Here is a 26,426-nt window from a genome sequence, read left to right on the forward strand (position 1 = left end):
CTACTGGAAAAACCACAGCTTTGACTATACTGTTGGCAAAGCAATGTCTCTGCTTTTCAATATGCTGTTTAGGTTTGTCATAGCTTTTCTTCCAAGGAGCAAGCATCTTTTAATTTCATGTTTGCAGTCACTGTCCATAGTGATTTTGTAACCCAAGAAAATAAAGTCTGTCACTATTTACATTGTTTCCCCATGTATTTGCCATGAAGTAATGGGACTGGATGCCATGATCTTCATTCTTGGAATGCTGAGTTTTAAGCCAGCTTTTTCGCTCTCCTCTTTCACCCTCATCAAGAAGCTCTTTAGTTCCTCTTCACTTTCTGCCATAAGGGTGGTGTCATCTGCATATCTGAGGTTATTGATAGTTCTCCCACCAATCTTAATTCCAGCTTATGCTTCATCCAGCCCAGCATTTTCACATGATGTACTCTGCATATAAGTTAAATAAGCAGGGTGACAATATACAGCCTTGACGTACTCCTTTCCCAATTTTGAACCAATCTGTTGATCCATGTCTGGTTCTAACTATTGCATTGCAAATAGATGGGGTAAAAATGCAAACAGTGACAGAAAAAGCTCCCAAGCACTTCCCAAAGCCAAACTTGCACCAAAAAACAAAAGGTCATGGCCACAGGTGATCTGCTGCCTGTTTGATCCACTACAGCTTTCTGAATCCTGGCAAAACCACTGTATCTGAGAAGTATGCTCAGTAAATCAATGAGATGCACCAAAACTGCAATGCCTGCAGCAGACATTGGTCAATAGAAAGGACACAATTCTTCTCCACGATAATGCCTGACCGCAGGTTGCACAATCAATGCTTCAAAAGTTGAACGAATTGGTCTATGAAATTTTGCCTCATCTGCCATATTCACCTGACCTCCCACCAACCGACTACCACTTCTTAAGCATCTTGACAACTTTTTGCAGGAAAAATGCTTCCACAACCAGTAGGAGGCAGAAAATGCTTCCAAGATTTCATTGAATCCCAAAGCATGGATTTTTACGCTACAGGAATAAACAAACCTACTTCTCAAAATAGGCAAAAATGTGTCGATTTTAATGGTTCCTGTTTTGATTAATAAACGTGTTTGAGCCTAGTTATAATGATTTAAAATTCTTGGTCCAAAACTGCAATTACTTTTGGACCAACCTAGTAGTTCTCCAACCAGGGATGGAACCCAGGCCCCTAAAGTAGAAGTTCAGAGTCCGAACCACTGGACTGCTGGGGCATTCCTTGCTCTAATCTTTATTATTCCTTTCCTCTCAGTAACTTTGGTTTTAGTTGGTTCATTTTCTAATTCCTTAAATTGTAAAGTTAGGTTGTTAATTGGAGATCACTCTTCTTTTTTTACTGTAGACATTTATAGTTATAAACTTCTCCTTAGCACTGCTTTCACCATATCTGATAAATTTTTTTCTTTTAATTTTAAAGATTAAGGTATGATTGACATGTTTTGACATGTATTTTTGTTTTCATTCATCTCTAAATATTTTCTGATTTCTCCTGTGATTTCTTCTTTGATCCATTGATTGTTTGAGTGTGTTAATTTCCACAAATCTGAGAATTTCCCCATTTTACTTGTTATTGGTTTCTAACTTCATCCTGCTGTGTCAAAGAAGATATTTTGTATGATATCTCAAATCCCCTGAGACTGCATCTATGAGCTAACGTACACTCTGTCCTGGAAAATGCCCCACATGCCCTTGAGAAGAATGTTATACTGCTGTTGTTGGGTAGAGCATGCTGTGTACGTTGTTAGGTCTAGTTGGTTGACTGTGTTTTGTCTTCTTTTTCCCCCATCTTCTGTCTGGTTGTTCTTATTGTGACTTTCATTCCAAGACAGTTTGCTTTTATTTCAGTTCTTGCCAGCCCACATTCATGCCTATAATTGGCAATACAGTTTTATACCAATTCTTATCTAACCATAAACAGAATCACAAGGAGCAAGATAATTTCTAAGGCTACAGTCTATTTTTGGTCTTGCCTAATCATGTGTTTCTTCTGCTTCAAGAACCCTCTTCGCTTAATACTAGAGTTCCCAGGCACATTATTATCATCCATTTGATCTTAATTATGTGTGTCATCAGAGCCTGCTCACCGCTGTCTCTTGGACTGTTCTCCTTTGCATCTTCAGACTATTCTAATTCAACCTTGAATTTGATAAAATATTTTCCTTAGGTGGAGTCTATGTGTGGTAGTTTTTCTGAATCCTTGTATGTTTGAAAATGTTTTCCTTTGAAACAAACCCACAGGTATAGAGAACAAACTAGTGGTTACCAGTGGGAAAAGGATGGAGGGACAATATAGGGATGGGAGATCAAGAGGTACAAACTATTGGGTGTAAGATGAGCTACAAGAATGTATTGTACAACACAGAGAATGTAGCCAAAATTTTGTAATAACTGTAAATGGAGTATAACATTTAAAATTGTATAAATACATTTACGGAGGAGAAACAACTAAATTTCTTTTAAAAGAAATAAAAATGTTTCGTTTTGTTTTTGTACTGCCAGATGGATCCTGTCCTTGCTGGATTTAGGATTATTTAATCACAGAGCCCATTTCCCTCAATAGTCTGTAGACATTCAACTACATTTTCTCTTTAATTGTTATAAAAGAAATATCCAGGGCTTCCCCAGCAGTACAGTGGCTAAGAATCTGCTTGGAAATGCAGGGGATACGAGTTCAATCCCTGGTCTGGAAGATTCCACGTGCCTCGGAGCAGCTAAGCTTATGCATAGCAACTACTGAGCCCATGCACCACAATTACTGAAACCTGCATGTAGAGCCTGGGCGCACAACAAGGGAAGCCACAGCAATGAGGAGCCTACGCACCGCCACAAAGAGTGTCTCCCTGCTCACCACAGCTTGACAAAGGCTGAGTGCCACAACCAAGACCCAGCGCAACCGAAAAATAATAGTTATTATAAAATAAAAAGAAAAGAAATATTCAATGTAAGGCAGAGTCTTTTTTCCTTCTGTAGGTAACCTGATCTTTTTATAAAAGTTTGTAAGATTTTTTTTTCTTGATCCTTAAAATTTAATGTCTTTTTGCCTTTAAAAAAAAATCATGCCTAAGATTAGCTGAGCACTTTGCATCTAGAGGCTCCCTTTTCTTAAAATCCAGGAGGTTTTCATCTAAAATCTATCTTTTCCACTTGACTATCTATACTCATATGCATTTTCACATATAGGCCAAAGGACTGGAATTTGCCTGGGTTTTTCAATGGCCAAGTAAGCCCACATTCAACTAGACAAAGCTGTATTTTTCTATTTGTGCTTTAAGTATGACTTCTCCTTTTTCCTTTTCTACACTCTGTAATTCCTGTTATTAGCATGTTCAAGCTTCCCAGTCCTATCATTTGAGTCAGCCATTTTTCACTCATGATTTCAATTTCTTTGTATTTTTACTCTGTATCATGAGAATTTTTTAATTTAAGCATCAATCAGAATGTTAAATCAGTTCTCATCTCTGATCATAGTTCTTAATTAATTTGCCAATTTTTTTTTTGCTTGCTCACTCTGTTTCGTTTTGTTTTTCGCTGTGCTGCATGGCCTGTGGAATCTTTGTTCCCCAACTAGTGACTGAACCCAGGCCACTGCAGTGAAAGCCCTGAGTCCTAACCGCTGGACCGCCAGGGGATTCCGGACAAGTTTTTTAATTTAGAAATTGTCTTGCAGTGCGGGAAAATCTGTGTTGAAGTTCAGCTGTATCGCCCTGAGAGTTCTTACTGTACCTTTGTTTCAATTTATCACTCACGGGCTCCACCTCAAGAGGACCCTCTGTTGCGGTTGCTCAGCTTTGTCTCTCTCCTCTAAAATGCTGTCCCCCTTAAATGGACGACAATTCATGTGTGAGCTGGAGATTCCCATGTAGGTCTGACAATCCAGCAAAAGGTGAAAGTCATGCAATTTCGTGTTCTGAAAAGCCAATAACAAACTGGCTAGTAATAATGACCGCTCCTTTGCTTTCTGGCCTCTTCTCGGGTATAAGTTAAGACTACTGTTCATCTCTCAGCTGAAATAGGTACCACCCACCTTCCAAGATTGCCAGCAAGATCAGATTTCCCCCAAAGACCATACATAGCAGGAAATAGAGCAAATGAAAAGCTCGATCACTCTCACTTAAAAATTTAACATCATGAGCGAAAGGCCTCGTTAAACAAAATTAGAATAAACAACATATATTGAAGAAAGATTTGTAATATACGTTAGAATATAGATACCATTAGCACATAAATAAAGCACACAAGTCAACGGAAATAACCCTATATCCCACTTTTTAGATGAGTGTTCCTTAATTCAACAAACAAGACATACAAATGACCAATACAACATGGAAACATATTCAGATTCACCAGTAAAGAACCAAGGTATCATTTTTCACCCATTAAACTGGCTCTTCTTTTCTTCGGGATAATAGCAGTGTTGGCAAAGGTGGAGTGAGGAGGATGCTCTCATGTTGGCAGGAGCATATATATATTGATACATTTTGGGGGAAGCCATTTGGAAGCAATTTTATGTATAAGAAACCTTAAAGTATCCACACCCTTTGTAGTTAGTGTTGCTTTTGCTTGTCTGGCAACAGCACCTTAATTTTCTTTGAGGAAATACAGACCTGGTAGGATTTTCAAACAGTGCCCTGTGCTCCTTTGCTCAAGAGTAAAGCACATAAGCCAAGCTAAGTCAACCAGATTCTCTTTCTTAGAAATCTGAATCTTGAGATGACGATGATGACTGCTAATAGTAGCAGTAACATCTGCTGAATTCTCACTCTGTTCTAGGCACTATATTGTGCATTTTATAGCCTTATAAACAACTCTTGTCAGTGAGGTACATTACTATGTCTATTTTGCAGATGGAACTAATAATACTAATTATATTATTAATATAATAATTAGTATACTTCTACTAATATTATTATTACTAATAAGATTACTATTACTATGATATTACTACTACTATTAATATTAATATTAATATTATTAGTAGTTACTAATAATATTCACCAAGATCAATAATCACTGAAGATATCTTAAAGATACTGTATTCATTATCCACTGCTGCAAAACAAATTACACCAAAACTCACTGGCTTAAAATGACAAACATTAACCTTGAAGTTAACATAAGTCATGAATTCAAGAGGTCCTTAGCTGATGCTTCCTGCTCAGGGTCTCTCAGGATTGCAGTCAAAATGTCAACCAAAGCTGCAGTCATACGAAAGCTTGACTGGAACTAGGGAATTGCTCTCATGATGGCCCACTGACAAGGCTGTTGGCAGGAAGGACCCCACCACCCAGGGCCTCTCCATGGGGCTGCTAGATAGCCTCAAGACATGGCAGCTGCAGGCTTCCCTTAGATCAAGTGATCAATGAGAAATCAAGGTGAAAGTCACAGTGTTTCCTGTGCCTAGATTCAGAAGTCACAGACCATTATTTCTGCCATATTTTACTCATCAGATGTAAATTGCTAAGTACAGCCCACATGATATAAAACGGGATTGGGCTCCACTTCTTGAAAGAAGGATTATCAGAAAAACTCGCATGCATCTTTGAAAACTGCCACAGATACCACCCATTAGTTCTGCTTCATAGATCAGCAGATCTTCCCTGGGTCCCATCCGCTCTACGGCTTGTTCAGCCTTTTGTTTCTTTGAATTACATTCCTTGAAAATATTCCCTCACTTTTGTCTTAGTTACTCAAGCCATTTCTGTTGCTTTCTACAACAGCCTTCTTTAAAATACCACCAAAAACAAAAAAAAATTGGGATTTCTCTGACAGTTCAGTGGTTAAGACTTTGCCTTCCAATGCAGGGGGTGCAGATTCAATTCCTGGTTAGGGATCTAAGATCCCACATGCCTCACAGCAAAAAAAAAAAAAACACAGAATATAAATAACAGAAGCAATATTGTAACAAATTCAATGAAGACTTGAAAAAATGGTCCATATTTTTAAAAATCTTTAAAATAAAAAACAAACAACTCTCACCCAGTCTTCCTGGGTGAGAACTCCCACTGAAGGAAGTTCTACTTGTCTTAGCCTGGGCCCCTACAAATCAGAATGTGAGGCAAAGTTTACCTGATCAGTCTTTGCTTGGAAGTATAATCCCAGGCAGCAAAAGTGAGAGGAAAAAAAGCAGGGGAGAAAAGAAAGCATATACAAGGCAGTATATTACAAAAGCAGCCACACTTTCCCCAGAACAGGCGACTGCTCGGTCACCTTTCCAGCAGGTTGTCGAGAACACCACATCCTGAAACAGGAAGGAGGAGGCGTTGATCTGCTGTCTCTCATTATTCGAGGTTTGTCCCATGGAACACTTATCATCTCACGGAACATTACTAACTTATTGTGGTGGTCATTTCATAACACATAAAAATATCGAATACTATGTGGTACCCCTGAAACTAAAATAACCTTGTAAATGAATTCTATTGAAAGTTTTTTCAAAAGACAATGGCTAGATGTGATATCCCCAAATAATTTACATAAGGTTAGCAAACCAAGATCCAGTCTCCAGTTAAAGCTGCAGTTGATCCTGAGGCTATTTGATAGTCATCATCATTCATTGGGTTTCTTTCACCTTCAACTAGTACTCTGGCCTAGGTTGCTTGCCTAGAGGGGTGACCCAGAGCTGCTTCCTTAGAGGGTGTTAGTCTGCAGTTGCTGTGCCTTTTTCAGGTCATGGATGCGGCAACTGACCATTCATAGTTATCACTGAGCATTGAATTACCGAGAGATGCCCCATGATTCTCCTGAGTTCCAGATATATTGCTTTCTACCCTTATTGTGTAGTAGCAACCCCAAGTCCTAATGCTAATCAAGGCAATTACCACTGCTTCTTTGGCACTTCTTTCTTTCCTGCTGGTCCACTGGCATGAGGAGCTAAAACTGCTAAGTGGGGACCACAACTTCAAATATGATGAAATTTTTACTGTGCCCCCTGGAGGAAGTGTTTTCCTCTGCCACTTTTTTTTCAGAGATGGTAAATACAGATTTTCATAATCAGGTCACTAGGATTGATAATGAGAGAGCCAGTCCAACATATACCCCTTTGTTCATGGACTGGCGTATTTTAAGGACACAGGTCCATGATGCATGTTAAGGATGCAGAAATACATTGATTCAGCACATATACCACATGTAAGGAACAACACTATAACCCCATAAGGTATTTTCCCTAAGCTGGCGCCTTAGCTGAACTTTTACTTGGTTGTTTCACTGTTACGTCAGACCAGCTACTCCTAGGTGATAGGTTATATTTACCAATGAATCATGTGGTGATGAGTCTATTGCCTACTTTCCTTTGCTATAAAACAGGGCCCTTAACCTGAGGCAGTATGTAAGAGATGAACATGCTGTGAGACATCAGATAATAGTACTGGTGAAGATTATGCAATCAGAGAATGCAAATCTATCAAATCATCGATTTTAGCAAAAAGAAACTGCTGCCTCCTCCAAGATACAAGATATCCAATGTGGTCAATCAGCCATCAGGTAGGTGGCAGGTCTCTCTGGAGAATGATGCCATATCAAGGGCTCTGCAACACTCTCTGAGGCTAGAAATACAAGTATTAAGTCAACCTTGTTGAGAAGAAGTCAGTGTAGTTGAGCCCACACAAAACTCTCATCCATGCCACCATGGCCAACATCTTTGGGCTCACCTGGCAAGTTCTAGGATGGCCAAGGAGAGAGGCGAGGGTGGAGGGGATGTGGGGAGAGTGGTGGTGATGGTGGTTTTTAAGTCTCTTCTGAAGGACATTAATGTAAGACTCAGTGGTCTGCTCACCCCAGAAGTACATCCACATAACTCTTCACCAAAACTTCTGGTCTTATTCCTTCCTAGCCATTGATTAATTGACCAAGTCATGGTTCATGGCCCAGAAATTAGCATGTGAAGGTATCTTGGGCTACACCGCTATAGGAAATCATGGCCAAGTGTACCACTTTTAGCTCTATTCACTGAGAGCATTCGCCTTCACTCTTTTGACTTTCAGGACCATCCCTGAAAGGTCTGTAATCAGGAGCAGTCCTTTTCTAGCATGCCCCAGCAAATCACACTGAACCATCAGTGAACCAGCCGAATCTTCTCATCTGCCATCAGTTGGTCACAGGGACCCCTTCATGATACCATAGAATAAGCTGCATTGGTGGGTGACGTGAGAATCTGGAACACCTGTCTTTGTAATTTATTCATGCCTCCTAAATGATTATTTTCATCAGACTTGCGGTGCCCACTCAGTCTTATGACTCAATGGATATGTAACGATTCAGCGAAATCAGTTCATGATAGGCAGCTACACTCACATGGTCTCTTGATGTCCTGTGGTTAAACATTGTCTCTACCAAAGTCTGGTAGCAGCAGGCCAGGAAATATATTTCAAATTGAGAGTGTCTCTCCAGCACAGAAGTCATAGCCCTGCTTTAAAACCTAAAAATCTGCACAAGACTGTCCACTGGAATTTAGCAGTCTGCACAGTGTCCTCACCATAGGCATAGACACCTTGGGCACTATCCTATCGGCTGGTCAAATGGCTGACACACCAAAACGGCTGGCATCACAGCCTAGATCAGCTGCCAACCCTCTGTTCCATGATCCTAGTCAAACCAGTGGAGAAGGCAATGGCAACCCACTCGAGTATTCTTGCCTGGAAAATCCCATGGACAGAGGAGCCTAGTGGGCTACAGTCCATAGGGTTGCAAAGAGTCAGGCATGACTGAGCACAACACAAGTCAAAACTGGAAGTCTTCTGAGTCACCTGATAAAGGTTAAAGCAACATCCCCAAGTACGAGAAATGCTATTAATACCATCAAAATACAGCCAAGTGTTGTGCCCCTTTCTCAGCAGTGAGAGGTATGAGGAGCAACAATTTGTCCTTTCCCTTAGAAGGAATGTCTTCTCTAGGACAGGGGGTGGCCAAAACTGTCCACAGGCCAAATACGATCCCCCTCCTATTTTTGTAAATGAAGTTCTACTGGAACACAGCCACATCCATTTGTTTTCCTATTGCCTATGGCTGACTTCACACTATTGTGGCAAAATTGAGTATGGCGATAGGTACCTTATGTCCTGCAAGGGTTAAAATATTTATTAACCATCCCTTTAAAGATAAACTTAGCCAACTCCTGCTCTAAGATAAGAGGGTCCCTAAAATACTTCACCAAGTAGCAGACACCTGAAACTTCATGAAGTTTATCTCCCATCTAGAGGGTATTTAGAATACTTGACATTTCCTGCTCATGGGTCTATGAGTAGAAGGCCACTAATACAGTGAATAGGGGTTCCCTGGTGCTCAGTGGTAGAGAATTCACCTGCAAGTGCAGGAGACTCAGGTTGGATCCCTGGGTCAGGAAGATCCCCTGGAGAAGGAAGTGGTAACCACTGCAGTATTCCTGCCTGGGAAGTCCCATGGACAGAGGAGCCTGGTGGCCTACATTCCATGGGGTCACAGAGGAGTTGGGCATGATTTAGAGGCTAAACAACAATATAGTGAACATCAGGAAACTCCGCAAAATTCTTGCAGACTGTATACCCAGTCTACCCTGGTGGCTCAGACAGTAAAGCGTCTGCCTGCAATGCGCGAGACCCGGTTCCAATCCCCGGGTAGGGAAGATGCCCTGGGGAAGGAAATGGCACCCCACTCCAGTATTCTTGCCTGGAAAATCCCATGGACGGAGGAGCCTGGTAGGCTACAGTCCATGGGGTCGCAAAGAGTCAGACATGGCTGAGCGACTTCACTTTCTTTCCGTATACTAAGTCAGAGAAAAGCAGAGCCAATTAACTTGGCCCAGAGGCAAAAGAGTGAGTATGCGCCTCTGCCTTTGCATGAGTGCATGTCTGTATTCAGTCCATTCTATGACTGGGAACTACATTTCCTGGAATCCCCTTTCCTATATGGTTCCAGGTTAGAATTTGCCAAATAAGAGAATTCACACAAGATTTGGAAGGTACAGGCAAAGCAGAAACCATTATTCCCTAGTGATTGCAGGCAAACACACGACTAGAAAAGAATGACACAGAAGCTTCACATAAACTCTTGAGAAGTGCCCCCTGTGCCACTTAGACTGAGAGGACTGGAGCTTCCCCGAGGCTTCTGGGACTGGCAGCGGTTTCCAGGCAGGCTTTGGAGAACCATGCACTGCTTGAAGAAGAGATCTCGTGTGTGAGCTTCTCTGACCTTCAGCAACAGTTGCCTTGATTTCCACTCCCCCAGCTTGACTGGCTCTTTCCACAGCTGGGTAAGCTCCTAATTCTGTATTGAAGCTTTTATTCCCAGAATACATTGAATTGCTTCTATCTTCCTAACTAAACTCTGAAAGTCTTCAATGCTGCAAATAGTTCTGGAATTTGTTTTCCAGTCTGTTTGGATGCAAAAGTAGTAATGACCTCGTTGATATTGGAAAAGGGGGCACTACTAGCAGTCCTTGGCATGCAGTTACTTAAATGATCACCTGTAAGGTATTCAGTTTTTTACATCAAGTATGATATTAACTGTGGGGACATTTTTGTAGCCGGCCCTTGTCTGATTAAGGAAAGTGAAGTGAAAGTGAAATCGCTCAGTCGTGTCCGACTCTTTGCGACCCCGTGGACTGTAGCCCACCAGGTTCCTCCGTCCATGGGATTCTCCAGGCAAGAATACTGGAGTGGGGTGCCATTTCCTTCTCCAGGGAAATCTTCCCAACACAGGGATCAAACCCTGGTCTCCCGCACTGCGGGCAGACGCTTTAACCTCTGAGCCACCAGGGAAGTCCCTGACAATTTCTGGCTTTTTGAGTGACTTTATCATGAAAAGATATAAGGTTTTGAAATGTGCTTTTTTTTTTTTCTCCTGTTTCTATTTAGATGATTAGGTACTATTTGTCCGTTATTCTGCTAATGTGTACTACATAAATTTCGGGGTGTTAAACCCACTTTCCATCCCTGGGATAAACTTCACTTGGCCGTGTTGTATAAGCCTTTTTAAATGTAGCCGAATACAATTTGGTAGTATTCTGTTAAGGATTTTTTACATTTATATTCATTAAGGATATTGTCCTAAGGTTTTCTGTGTTTATGATGTCTTCTGTGTGGCTCTGGTATAAGAGTAACACTGCCTCATAGAATGAAGTAGAAAGTGTTCCATCCTCTCTTATTTTTTGAGAGATTTTGTGAAAAATTGGTAAATATTCTCCATTAACCAATAGAATTTACCAGTGGAAAAAAAAAATCACCTGTAATTGGCTAAAGCCAATGGCCTATAGAAGTCAAAGCTTTGGAAGACCGAGTAGTTACAGTAATAGGATGTTCTGGAATACTCCCTCCAAGGTGAAGCATAGTGACTGCATTAGGCACCTTCAGTCACAAAGAAAGAAGCACATCTTTGCATTGGGCAGGCAACTGGACAGGCTGGTTAGCCCACAAGGCTGCCACAGGGAGGCAGTGTGGTATCTCACAAAGTTCTTAGGCTTCAGACAAGTCCAAGCGGATCCTGAGCCTATCTCCTCTTATGTAAAACGATCATAAAAAACTTCTTCATAAGGTTATGGTGACTATACAATGAGCTAACATGTGAGAAAGCCCTTTCAAGCACACATCCTTGGGTGTGGCCCCCATCACTTTGCAATCTGATGCCAGTCCAATGACAAAACTTTCATCAACAGAATAAAAACAGCCCCACAAGGATGGCAACAATTCTAATTTTTTCTAGTGTGTGTAGATACAGAAGCGCCTGCTGCTGCTGCTAAGTCGCTTCAGTCGTGTCCGACTCTGTGCGACCCCATAGACGTGCCTATGAAACACTAATGCAGAGTTTAAAGAAGACTGCAACACCCTCCTAACGAGCACTCAAGTCAGAAACAGAATGTGGCCACTTACCTGCAAGATGACACCAGATGAGAGGCAGATGCAAGCAGAAATCAACGAAGCTTCTACCCAGAGCCCTCAGTGGAACAGCCTCGCATGCAGTGAGACTGAGCATGCACTAAGTTTCCCTGAACCTCTAAACTCTGAAAGGACGAGTTGGGGTTGTTCCAAGCTCATCCCACCCCACTTCTGAGACAGGCAAGTTGTCAACTCTCCTGCTTGTCGGGACAAGCCACATTGAGAACACCAGAGGGCAGCCACTCCCCACAGATGGTGGTGCCTGGGGAAACAACAGCAGAAACAAGGGTGCAATGGGCCACAGTCTCCCAGCGCCCTTCCGGTCCTCCTCCTGCTCAGGCCTGTGCCGCACAGCACAATGGTGCGGTGTAAAGACCCACGGTGTTGCTAACTGGGAGACCTGGGCTTGAATCCAACTTTGCCACTTCCTATCTGTGACCTTGAACAAGTGACCTTACCTCTCCCAATCAATTTCCTCACCTAGAAAAACAGGGCGCAAAACAAGAACCTGCTTCATAGGGTTACTCTATGACAAATGAGATGGGTGGGTCCAAATACTGTCCAAAACAGTCATTGTTCTTGGGCATCATAACTGTTCATCTACCTACATTCTCACCAGAGTCCTGGCAGGCAGAGTGGATAAATGTGATTCTCATTTTTCAGATAAAGAAATTGAGACTTAAAGGAACTATCTGACCTGCAGGATAATGATGGCCAGAGTCACTTGATTTTTCTCAGCCTCTCTTTCTACCATTTCACAGTGATGGCAGCTGGCCTGAAGAGTTCAGTTCAGTTCAGTCACTCAGCCGTGTCTGACTCTGCAATCCCATGGACTGCAGCACACCAGGCTTTCTTGTCCATCACCAACTCCCAGAGCTTACTCAAACTCATGTCCATCGAGTCGGTGAAGCCATCCAACCATCTCATCCTCTGTCATCCCCTTCTCCTGCCTTCAATCTTTCCCAGCATCAGGGTCTTTTCAAATGAGTTAGTTCTTCCCATCAGGTGGCCAAAGTATTGGAGTTTCAGCATCAGTCCTTCCAATGAATAGTCAGGACTGCTCTTCTTTATGATGGACTGGTTGGATCTCCTTGCAGTCCAAGAGACTTTCAACAGTTTTCTCCAATACCACAGTTCAAAAGCATCAATTCTTTGGCGCTCACCCTTCCTTATAGTCCAACTCTCACATCCATACATGACTACTGGAAAAGCCATAGCTTTGACAAGATGGACCTCTGTTGGCAAAGTAATGTCTCTGCTTTTTAATATGCTGCCTAAGTTGCTCATAGCTTTTCTTCCCAGGACCAAGTATCTTTTAATTTCAAGGCTGCAGTCACCATCTGCAGTGACTTTGGAGCCCAAATAAATAAAATCTGTCACTGTTTCGTTTCCCCATCTATTTGCCATGAAGTGATGGCACCAGATGCCATGATCTTTTGTTTTCTGAATGCTGAGTTTTAAGCCAACTTTTTCACTCTCCTCTTTCACTTTCATCAAGAGGCTTTTTAGCTCTTCTTTGCTTTCTGCCATAAAGGTGGTGTCATCTCCATATCTGAGGTTATTGATATTTCTCCCAGCAATCTTGATTCCATCTTGTGCTTCATCCATCCTGGCATTTCACATGCTGTACTCCGATTTAAGTTAAATAAGCAGGATGACAATATACAGCCTTGATGTACTCCTATCCTAATTTGGAACCAGTCTGTTGTTCCATGTACAGTTCTAACTGTTGCTTCTGGAACTGTATACAGATTTCTCAAGAGACAAGTCTGTTATTCCCATCTCTTTAAGAATTTTCCACAGTTTGTTGTGATCCACACAGTCAAAGGCTTTGGAGTAGTCAATAAAGCAGAAGTAGATGTTTTTCTGAAACTTTCTTGCTTTTTCTGTGATCCAATAGATATTGGCAATTTGATCTCTGATTCCTCTGCCTTTTCTAAGTCCAGCTTGAACATCTGGAAGTCCATGATTCACGTACTGTTGAAGCCTGGCTTAGAGGATTTTGAGCATTTCTTTGCTAGCATGTGAGATGAGTGCAATTGTGCAGTAGTTTAACATTCTTTGGCATTTCCTTTCTTTGGGATTGAATTGAAAACTGACCTTTTCCAGTCCTGTGGCCACTGCTGAGTTTTCCAGTTGTGCTGGCATATTGAGTGCAGCACTTTCACAGCATCATCTTTTAGGATTTGAAGTAGCTCAACTGGAATCCCATCACCTCCACTAACTTTATTCATAGGGATGCTTCCTAAGGCCCACTTGACTTCAAATTCCAGGATGTCTGGCTCTAGGTGAGTGATCACACCATCTTGGTTATCTGGGTCATGAAGATCTTTTTTGTATAGTTCTTCTGTGGATTCTTGCCACCTCTTCTTAATATCTTCTGCTTCTGTTACGTCCATACCATTTCTGTCCTTTATTGTGTCCATCTTGCGTGAAATATTCCCTTGGTATTTCTGATTTTCTTGAAGAGATCTCTAGCCTTTCCCATTCTGTTGTTTTCCTCTATTTCTTTGCATTGATCGCTGAGGAAGGCTTTCTTATCTTTCCTTGCTATTTATTCTTTGGAATTCTGGGTTCAAATGGGTATATCTTTCCTCTTCCCCTTTGCCTTTAGTTTCTTTTCTCAGCTATTTGTAAGGCCTCCTCAGACAACCATTTTGCCTTTTTGCATTTCTTTTTCTTGGAGATGGTCTTGATCACTGCCTCCTGTACAATGTCATGAACCTCCATCCATAGTTCTTTAGGCACTCTGTCTATCAGATCTAATCCCTTGCGTCTGTTTGTCATTTCCACCCTGAAGAGACTTGCTCATAAAACCCGGTTGTGATTCTGGTATTCTGAGGTCCAGAGAGGGCAAGTATATTCCCCAAGACTACATGGCGAGCAGGGGGCCCATCCGGCCCTCAAGGAGCCAGTCCTGTGGGCTCCTGGTCTGGTGTCCAGCTGCAGCCCAGACACTCTGATTAGACAGCCTCATTGTTCTGTCCTGATTGATGGTCAGAGGATCCCAGCCTTCTCCGGACTTCCTGACCAGTCTATGAGCTGGAAAAGAAAAGAAGTCTTTGGACTATATATTACTATGGAAAATCATCCATGACATGTTGCTAAATGAAACAGTTCAGTTCAGTTCAGTTTCAGTTCCTCAACCGTGTCCAGCTCTTTGTGACCCTATAGATAACAGGACGCTAAGCTTCCCTGTTCATCACCAACTCCCAGAGTTTACTTAAACTCACGCCTATTGAGCCGGGGATGCCATCCAACCATCTCATCTTCTGTCGTCCCCTTCTCTTCCCACCTTCAATCTTTCCCAGTGCCAGGGTCTTTTCAAATGTGTCAGTTCTTTCCATCAGGTGGCCAAAGTATTGGAGTTTCAGCTTCAACATCAGTGTTTCCAATGAATATTCAGGACTGATCTCCTTAATGATGGGCTGGTTGGATCTCCTTGCTGTCCAAGGGGATCTCAAGAGTCTTCTCCAACACCACAGTTCAAAAGCACCAATTCTTCAGTGCTCAGCTTTCTTTATAGTCCAACTCTCACATCCACACATGACTACTAGAAAACCCATGGCCTTGACTAGATGGACTTTTGTTGGCAAAATAATATCTCTGATTTTTAATATGCTGTCTAGGTTGGTCATAACTTTTCTTCCAAGGAGCAAGCGTCTTTTAATTTCAAGGCTACAGTCACCATCTGCAGTGATTTTGGAGCCCAAATAAATAAAGTCTGTCACTGTTTCCATTGTTTCCCCATCTATTTGCCATGAAGTGATAGCACCAGATGCCATAATCTTAGTTTTCTGAATGTTGAATTTTAAGTCAACTTTTTCACTCTTCTCTTTCACTTTCATCAAGAGGCTCTTTAGTTCTTCTTCACTTTCTGCCATAAGTGTGGTGTCATCTGCACTCAATGAAACTATGAACCATGCCAGATAGGGCCACCCAGGAGGGATGGACCATGGTGGAGAGTTCTGACACGGCGTGATCCACTGGAGGAGGGAATGGCAAACCACTTCAGTATTCTTGCCTTGAGGACCCCATGAAGAGTATGAAAAGGCAAAAAAAAAATGAAACAAGCGATCTACAAAACAAAAAGTACCTGACCCCTGTGTCTATTTTTGTGTATCAACAGAGGGGAAAGTGGACAGTCATAACATGCTGTGCTGTGCTTAGTCGTGTCAGACTCTTGTGACCCCATGGACTGCAGCCCACTGGGCTCCTCTGTTCATGGGATTTCCCGGGCAAGGATACTGGGGTGGGTTGCTATTTCCTGCTCCAGGGATGTGTGTATTATACTATTTTAATTGTCCATTTTTAAATATTGCTATGTGAAGAGTCAGGGATCTTGGGCTATCTTCCACATTAATTTACTGTGGCTTTGTACAAGTCTCTTAAGCCCCAGGAGCCTCAGTTCCTCCAACTGAAACATAAGAAGGACCCCCTGCCTCTTTCACACAGAGGCCCAGGGCCTTCCTGGTCTGGTTGCCTGGTCACATGGCTCCCTCTTCTCCTCAAACAAGCTTCCAGGCAGGATGACATCTGCCTCTGTCTCCATCTCCCTCACTCTATTCATTAATCCCTCACCTCCCTGTAGCTTGGGTTTTGCCCTCTATTCTCCAGCCCACATTCTCCATTCTGGTGATGGTGGCCTCCTCACTGCCAAAACCAATGGCCTCCAAGCCTCAATCCGCACCCCTGCTCTCTCTCTCCCCAAACCCCTGCCAGATCCCCCAGCATGGGGCTCTCCTGATCCACCTTCCACCTCGGAGCACGGTCGTCCCTCGCCCTCTCGGCCTAAAGCTCGCCTCAGTTTCCTCATCCCTCCAGTTGCTGCTTCTCCCAGGGGTCTGCTGCGATCCGAGGCCCCCCTCTCTATCTTTGGCCTCCCTGGGATGACCTCGCCCATGCCATGGGCCTATCAAGTATCCTCCATACCATCTCCAGCCCAAACCTGGCCCCTGAGCTCCAGGTCTGATAGCAAATCCCCATGGGGCCCACCTCACCCTCCACACAGCTGGGCCCCTTCTTCCCTCCATTCCCACCCACATCTCACGAACCTCCTCCATCATCCACTCTGCAAATAGCTTCCCAGGTGCTGGCCACTCAGAACCTCAAATGTACAGCCTGGACCCTGCCTCTCCTCCTCCCTGGCCACACAGAGTTGTCCCCAGGTCTTGGTCAGCTCACCTCTTAAGGACTTCTCCCAAGCCCTGATGCAGGCCCCACCACCACCCCCACAACAGTGAAGCCATGCTTGACGGCTCACTCACACCCCACAGCTCACCATGTGAGTGTTCTGCACACCTTCCTGCAACAGCCCAGACCCTCTGAGCACTCCACCAGGGTCCCTCACTCATTCAGAAGACATCACCATGGACCTCCATACCTCTCATCTGCAGGACACCCCTGAACGTCCCACTGGTCTCCAAGCCTTCACTCTCTTTCCCTCCAGCCTGGCCCCAAATGCAGGTTATATCATCAGTATCATTATAACTATTACTGAGTGTTTAGTGTGTGTCAGACACTGAGGGCTTTACCAGTACTCTCATTTATTCATGTGTTCCTCACAACAACTGCCTAAGGAAAATACCTACTGTTGTTATCTCCATTTCAAAGATGAGGAAAGTCAGGTATATAGAGTTGAAGTAACCCACTCACGGTGGTATAGTTAACTATACACCTTACTAAAGTCTTGGAACTGGGATTTGGGTACAGAGTCTGATCTGACTGCAGAGCACCTGCCTTTAACCACCATAAGTGAAGTCGCTCAGTCGTGTCCGACTCTTTGCGACCCGGTGGACTGTAGCCCACCAGGCTCCTCTGTCCATGGGATTCTCCAGGCAAGAATACTGGATTGGGTTGCCATTTCCTTCTCCAGGAGATCTTCCCCACCCAGGGATCGAACCCAGGTCTCTTGCATTGCAGGCAGACGCTTTAACCTCTGAGCCACCAGGGAAGCCCATTGACCTCTTCTGCCAGAAACATCTAGAGGATAAAGTTCACGTGCCTTTGGGGACCCTCAGACACATCTTTTTCAGTCCTGTCACCTACCGTGCCCAACTGGTGCTTCCTAGCTTTCCATCCTGACTGCCCTCCTTACCTGTTCACTTCCACATTTCAACTCATGTCTTTTTGCCACTGAGTGTTGGTGTGGCTTGACCCCATCTCCAAATGTCAAAGCCCTCCCATCCTTCAAGGCCATCTCAAAAGCTTCTCCCTCCATGCTAAGCAGGTCATGTTGAAAAGCAGCTATGATGGGGGACTGGCCAGCAACTGAGAGACAGGGGACCTGAAAGCCTGATCTTTGCCATTCCAGAAGGTAAGGGGGCGGGGGTGGGGGTGGGCTGGAGACCTCACACCACACCTCACTTTTCTCATGAATAAGATTGTGGGGGTGGGCGGGCGGCGGGGGGTGAGGGGGCGGTGGAGGGGAGCGGGGGCGGAAGTGGGGGGGCTTCTCTGGTGGCTCAGTGGTAAAATATCCGCCTGCCAATGCAGCAGACACGGGTTTGATCCCTGGTCCTGAAAGATCCCACATGCCTTAAAGCAACTAAGCTATTGAGCCCATACTCTAGAGCTTGGGAGCTACAACTACTGAGACCAAGGGCCACAACTATGGGAGCTGTCTTGCCTGGAGCCTGTGCTCTGCAACAAAAGAAGCCACCAGAATATTCTTATTCAGCATCTTCAGAATATTCTCATGCACCACAACTAAAGAGTAGCTCCCACGAGTTGCAACTGAAGAAAAGCCCTTGCAGCAACTGAGACCCAGCACAGTCAAAAGCAGATACATAAAAGATTGCCAGGATAAGACAAGACCATCCTTGGGGGCCCACCTTGCTCTAACAGTCTGAGGCCCTCTGTGTTCACGGCCCCTGGAATGGTGGTGAAGTTGCCCTCTTTAAATCCCTCTAACACTCACACAATGGAGAGAATGTCAGAGCTGGGAAGGGCTTCAGAGAAAAATAATCCCACCCCTGCTCCCTCCCCTCCCCCACTCCAAGGGATGCTTAGGCCCAGAGAAGGGCAGAGGGAGTGGTGGAAGGGAGGCAGCGCTCCCTGCTGAACGCAGGACCCATCTCAGCAGGTCCCCAGCCCTGCAGAGAAAGGAGGGGAGGAGCCTGGAAGGGCAAAAGCAGCTGAACCTGGCTCTGGGCCGGCTTGGCCTGCCCATCCCCAGGAGGCCTCAGTAGTTTTCCATCCCCGGCAGGCCTGTAGCCTAGGACATGTGCTCCCCTCTCCCCTTACCCCCCACATTCCTCCGCACACTCAGGCAGCAAAGTGGCATTCAGGGCCTGATGGGGAGGGCCAGGAGGGAGGCCCACACACAAAGACTCACAGATACCAGTAAAGCCACAAACATGTAGATCCAGAAAGATAACACACATCCAGATGAGACAAAAGGATCCAGACGCAAACAACACATGCCAAAACAATATGCCCACCCGCCAGACACGTAGACCCATTCTCAGAGGCACACACAGAGATATGCATCCGTGCGCAGGCACACACAGGCACGTTCACACTCGGAGACTCACGTGCACACTGGGCAGACACCCACCCCCCAGCCCCTGCCATGCTCCCTCCTCCCCCTGAGCTCCCATGCTGCTTGTCTACATCAAATATCAGTTAGGGAAAGGGAGAAAATTCCTGAGCTGCCCCAGTCCTGGGAGGCAACAAGTGCTAAACAGAACCCAGAGCCCAGCCAGGCTCCCTTGGCCCAGAGAAGGCGCCAGGTTTTAATTCCAGAGAATTCACCAGACAATCCCCACCCTGTTCCCAGAGGCCAGGGTGAGGTTGGTTCTAGAGCATCACCCCTCCATGACCCTTTCTCCAGCCTCTCAGACTCCATCTGTGTCCCCAGCTGTTAAGGGCAGAGCAGAGGGGGCTCCCAGCAGCGGGACCTTTCCCTCCAAGCTCCTCTCCACCCCCACACCTGTCTCCCTCTCCCTGTCTGCCCCCTTCAGCCCCACATCCGTCCACTCCGAGATTAACTCCACCTCTTCACTGGATCCATCACACTCAAGAACCCAGAAACACAGCTCCATGACCGGACGGACCCACTGGTTTACACCCCGTGGGATGCTCCACGGCTGCCTGGTGGCCAGGGCTCCAGCCCACGGACTGCGTTGCATGCACATGGTGTCCGGTGCTGTCCGCAGAGGTGGCTCGAGTTCCAGCCTCACCCCAGCTGTCTGGGAACCTTGGACCGGTGGCTTCAACTGTTTTGAGCCTCATTTCCCTCATTTATAGAATGGGGACCATGATGCCTCCCAGCTCTCCACAATGTATGTAGGTTATCACGGGGCCTGATTAAGACACCTGGTTTTAACCAAGAACTAGGCTGTGAGACTACGGTCTAGTGATGCCAGCGTCAGTGTTCCTGTCTGGGTATGCGGTAACTCTTGCTACCCGGGGTGGGGAGTGAAATACCCTGTCCGTAGCAGACGGCTTCCAGCGGGGTCGCCCGCCACTGGGTTCCGCTCCCCCCGAACCCACCTGCCCCCCGGCCCCACTCGACCCGGTTCCCACGCCGTCTGGCCCCTGCCGGCGCGGGCTGTCAGCCGGAAGGGATTTAGGATCAGCTGCGTCGGCACAGAGGCCGCCTTGTCCCGGTGGGGACCTGAGGCGCAGTCGGGCCGCGCGGTCACGTTGCTCGGCGGCCGCGGTGCCAGCGGCCCCCCTCCCCCGCCCCCCGCCCGACCTGGGGCCGCTTCAAGGGCGGGCGCCGGATTTCCCAGCCCTGCGCCCAACGCCCGCTGGCAGTTTGGGGGCCTCGCAAGGGGGCACGGTTTCCGCCCAGCGCCGGAGGGGGGCGGCTGGCGGGTCCGCTCCACCCCGCCCACCCGCAGGCAGCCGCTGAAGCCCACTCAAGCTGGGGCCCCGGCCCTCCCGCGCAAAGGGCGCGGGCCTGGCCTCCTCCCCGCTTCTCCCAGGCATCTGGAGGATGACCACAGATTTCCCCAGAAAAAGCCTTGGAACCTGGGAAGCCTCTCCGGACAGGATGAACTCAACTTAAGATGGATTGCTGGACCGCGACAGGGCGCGGGGGCGGGGGCGGGGGCGAGGGGGGGCAGGGAATGGGGTGCGGATGATGCCTGGCTGTGTGTTCGGTGTTGGGACCGGCTCAGAGCGTGCTGGGTCAGGCTGCTGGATACAGTCACACTGTTCTGGGGCTGAGTTGGAAGCCAATCAGATGTTATCAAGTGCAGGGTTGGGATCTGCTGGGTGTTGGGACCCTTTCTGGATGTGGGATCTTCACTGAATTTCTGGATGCAGTTGTAGGGATTCATTCAGGCCAACTGTGCAATGGAAGCAGATCCAGAGGTATGTGGTCCAGGTGTGGGGGTTGTTTCCCTAGTTTCCCAGTCTGGGTGAGGTGTTCCTCTCTAGGTCAGGTTGTTGGGGCCCTCTCTGGTGTGGCTGTTGCAAAATGTTGGGAAATCTTCTCTGGGTGTCAAGGGTCTGGGTTTGGACACCTGCCCAGGCAGATTAGGTCCACGTGTTATCAGCCACTCTAGATTTGTTTGGACAAAATGTTTAGCCCCAGAGCCTCCCACTGGTCTGAAGGCACACCTCTCGGCTCACCTTCCACCCCAGTTCATCGAGACTTCTGTGGGACTAGTTAATGGAGGGCCTGTGGCAGCTCAGCTTGACACCCCTCTTCAGAACCCAGGAATTGAGGTAGACCTGGACTCCAGTTGGGAAGTGGAACGACGGCAGTCTGTCCAGATGTATGTCCTTTGCCTTCTCTATCTTCATTTCTCACCAAGAAAATGGAAGAGTTGGATTTGATATTCTCTGAGGTCCCCTATACTGCCCTCTCCCTGTCCTTCCCTACACACACACACACACACACACACACACACACACACACACACACACACACGGTACTCATTCCCATCTCCCCACATTGGTTCACATTGGTCTTCCTGCCCAGAATGTGTTCTCTTTTCCCTCTCTAGCCTCTATGAGAAGGCCTTCCTTACCCCAGCCCCACTTTCCAGCCTGATTCTCCTGACTCTCTCCATTCAGCTAGGAGCTCTCTGAAGGCAGGGCCCTATCTTCTCCTGGCCCACCACTCTGAAGCCTCGTTCTAGATGAACATGGGGCTCAGGGACTCATTCTCAGCTCAGCCACCATCCCAGGTTGGCAGTTGACCCTCTAAGAAGAAGAAGAATTTCTTTAGTCTCTAATACCCCAAATGGTGGGGTGGGCACTAAGCGGATTTAGGCGGCCTGTCTCCTGCCCACACCAATCCTTCTTTCCAGGCCACTGCACCCATGTGACAGACAGTCTGGGGCACCAGGGAGCCCTCAGAATCACATGGGCCCAGGCGGGTGGCTGGAAACTGACTGCCCAGCCCTAGGTCTCCTGGCAGCCATGTCCCAAGCAAATGGAAATCAGAAACCCCTGAGGGCAGGCGTGATCTAGATCACTCACCCTGTTTCCCAGACCAGCTTACATAGTTAAGCATGTGAGCATGACCATCTACATACACTCAGATGTGCAAACACACACACACACACATGCATGCACACTGACAGAACTAAGCCAGATTCTGAGCCAGACATTTCCATCACCAACATTTCCTAGTCCTCAGAACAGCCCTCTGAGAATCACTAGCCCCATCTGCAGATGAGGAAACTGAGGCTCAGAGAGGGGAAGGGGCTGAGACCACACAGCTGTCAAATGTGGAATCAGAACTCAAAGCCATGCCCTTTGCACGGCACCACTAGGATGCACACACACACACACACACACACACCTTTCACACATTTGTGCTCAACTCCTAAACCAGTCATTGAATACCAAAGCTAGCAGGGGACTTAAGAGATCATTTTGTCTATGCCATCCCACTTTACAGAAGGAGGGGAAGGGATTTATTTAAGTTTTCAACACATTTAGGAAGTGGCAGAACCAGGACTCAGATTCACATCTCTGTTGTCACACAGAGTCATGTGTACACACATCCACACACCGCACAGCTTATCCAGAGACTGTTACACACAAACCCATGTATGTACACATAGACACAGCCAGCCATTCCCACCACACACGTCCCCAGCTTGTTTGTATGTCTGCACATGTCCCCTCATCACACACACATACTCAGTCATATGTGGTCACACACAGCACACATTCACCCACACTCATCACACACCATCCTTTCACTCATCTATCCACTCACTCACACATTCACACACCCACGTTCTCTCACTCTCACGCTCGCATGTACCACCCTCCTGTTGCTGAAGAGATGAGTTGACCCTGATCTGGGACCCCACGTAGCTAAGGCTATAGACCCTGGGTTGGGAGCTACGCACTGAGCCTTTAAGAGGGGGTGCCTGCAACCAGCATGGTGTTGTGTGGGTGCACCCTGGCATCACCATCGGTAGTTTGGGGAAGTGTGCACTGCCAGCAGTTCCCCACAGGCCCAGGCAACTTGTCTTGGCCAAACCCAGCAGGTAGCCCCAGAAAGTGCCAAGTCATGGGCCAGGAGTGGCCTGGCCAGGCCAGGCTGGCGGCAAAACTGGTCCCAGCTTGCAAGCTAATATTTTTCTTCTGCCTGGAGCCACACTAGGGATGTTCTTCTCTGAAAGGGCCAGACCCTGAGTCATGAGGCCTCTTCCAACACCCACTGAAGATGAGGATCAAGACGCCAGGATTTGGGGGCAAAGCACCCAGAGCTGCTAATGGGATTTACCAAAGTTGGTAAGCCAACTAATGTATATATCTAATACAGACTAATCCCAAACCCTAGTCCATAAACAGAGACAGCTGTCAAAGTCCTCTAACAGATGCTCTGAGCTGGATAGACCAGACACATCAGCAAACAATTACAATGCTGGGGCTGAGGGGGCTGTCACATAGAGACAGACATAGCATATGGGAGCTTGGGGCAGGGTGCAGCCACCTTGGACCAGTGGTAGGGCCACATGATCTGGGTCTGAAGTGGTGAGTAGGAATTCACCAAGATACTTTTTTCAGGTGAAAAACTGTGTTTCAGGGAATGGAGACCAGCGTGAGTGTGCGCTGAAGTGGAGGAGTCGAGGGTGGGCTAGAGGTACAAGAAATGAGGCCAGCTGAAGTCAGCTATTCAACACGTATTTGTCAATATCTACTATGTGCTAGATGATGACACGCAGAATGTACAAGCCCCTCCCTCGAAGAGCTCAAGTTCAAGGGTCCCAGATTCAAGTGCTTTCTGGTGATAAGCAGGTGGTGTAGATGGACAAACAGGAGTGTGAACAACAGAGAGTGGTGGGGCTTGTGTCTAATAGGAGAGTCCATGTCCTGTCGAAAGCCTTTCTGTTCAAGAATATGTGTCAATCCATGACAGTCAAAAACACTGATTTATGGATGGGTTCAGATGATAGACCCGGAATTTGCAGGAAGCCTACATGGGGAGCGAAGGAGTTTGAGCCCCACCCTGTAGATGGGCCTAAGGCCCACAGGAGATTCTTGCCATGAAAAGGCGTTTGTCACAGGAGCCTCCTGGAGACGCTCTCACACTGTGGTCACTGGACCAAAAGGGGCTGCGTGCCTGTTGCCCATGACTCCCAATGACAAGGACGACGTTCTGCTTTGCCCCCGTCACAACTCTTCCCTGGCAAGGGCCACTCTGTCCTCACACGCATGTTCATCCTCGGCCCCTCCTCCTACCCTACCAAAAATCCTCCTTTCTCTACCCACATCTTGCAGAGAAAAGCTGATGACATTAGGTCCTCCCACATTTCTCTTTCTGACCCAAGCCCCTCACAAAAGGACAGCGCACCATCACACTCACACACAACCTCTGTAAGGCAAGGGGCTTAGAGGAGTTGACCAGGAAATGATTCTCTGTGTGTTCCACCTCATGGAAATGTCAGAATGGCCTGAAAGATGAGAATGCCTGACTTGGCGTCCTGGTTCCTCTGAAACCAGGAAACTGGTAGCTAGGTTGGCATCCAGGCAGGAGTGGGGAGCTTTGAACTTGGGCTTCAGAAGCAGCTCTCCCACTGGCTAGAGAAGGAGGGCAGCGTGGCCAGGTGCCCAGTGTGGCCCGTCCCCTCCCTGACACATTTGCAGACCCCCACGTGCTTGGCGGTAGAGCCTGGGAGCTGCCCCAGGCACATCCCGGCAGCCCCTCCTACTCCCCACCAGCCACAGCCTCCCTCCTGGACCTTCATTAAATTATTCTGCCCCACTGGTCCCAGGCTCAGACTGCCTTTGATGTGCGTCCTTTTAGCTTCTAAGGCCAAGCCCAGACCCCTCACAGCAGGCCAGGATGATGGTCTCTGACAGCTTCCCTAGGGCCCCAGGATGGCAGGACACCAAGGCCTACTCTCATGCCCGCAGGACACACGCCCAGGCCCCCATGGGCAGCCAGAGATTCCCACATTTACATGCCACAGTCTCACTTGCACACTTACCTAGTCCTAGTGGGACCTACCCTGTAGCACAGAAACGTCTCCCCTGCACACTCAAGCACACCATGTGGACACACTCATGCACATAGATATTTGCACACACCCACCTATAATACTTACAGCACACACACTCCTCACACACTCCCCTCTCACAGGCTCATACCACAGTGCCTGGCTCTCACATGAGGCTCCGGTGCATTCTTCTGCCATCTCACCGAGCTCCTCACCTTCCTCATCATTTGGGGGTCATAACATTGTGACTGTGAACCCAGACAGCCTGGCTTCAGTTCTTAGGGATCCCACTTAAAGCTATGTGTCTGTGGGCAAGTTACTAGCCTCTCTGGACCTCCATTTCTGTTCTTGTCAAAGGGCAATGGTAGTGGTGTCTTCCAAGGGCTGTTGTGTGGCTTAAATGAGGTTGTGTACTTATCCGCTTCAACAATGCCTGGCATGTTGTAAGAACTCAACAAACACAGCTGTTGCCGCTTGCCTCTTCCCTTTTCATTTCCTTTTCCTCAGTTGTATCAAAACCATGACTTTTTCTAAAAGTGCCGAGCTTCTTCATGCTTCTGACGCTTTGCTTAGGATGTTCCTTCTATTGGAACCAACTCTGCCCCATTTCTCCCCCTCCCATCCACTTGATGAGCTCCTCCTCAACTTGTTAAACTCTACTTTAGGGGGCCCTGCCCTCCACCAGCAGAACCGATTACTGACCACTTTGCATCCCACCCTGCCCTGAATTGTCCATCTCCTAAACCTGTGAGCCCCTGGAGAACATGGGGCCTCATGAAAGTCATCTCTTTGACCCTGTACCCAGCACTGGCCATGGGTCACTGCAAGCGTCAGTGGTATGTGAGGAAGAAAATTGTGTTACATCATAATGAAGAATCAATAAGAGGCACTTGTGCAACTGATTATTAAAGGTTATGGAAACTATGTAGCCTAGAGGACAGATAGAAACAATCATAATATTCCTGTAATGATAGCTGACTACAGGGAATGGGAACTTTGGGCAAGCTCAGCATTAAGGGCTTTCTGCTTAATGCTTCAGCAATGCTGTGAGGCTGCGCTGGTGACGCATCTATCGCTCAGGGGAGTGAATGAGGGAAGCATGTGGATGCTTCCAGTGCATTACTATGCAGGAGCAAGAAGG

The sequence above is a fragment of the Budorcas taxicolor genome, chromosome 3 (genome assembly GCF_023091745.1).
Source record: "Budorcas taxicolor isolate Tak-1 chromosome 3, Takin1.1, whole genome shotgun sequence".
NCBI classification, from domain to species: domain Eukaryota; kingdom Metazoa; phylum Chordata; class Mammalia; order Artiodactyla; family Bovidae; genus Budorcas; species Budorcas taxicolor.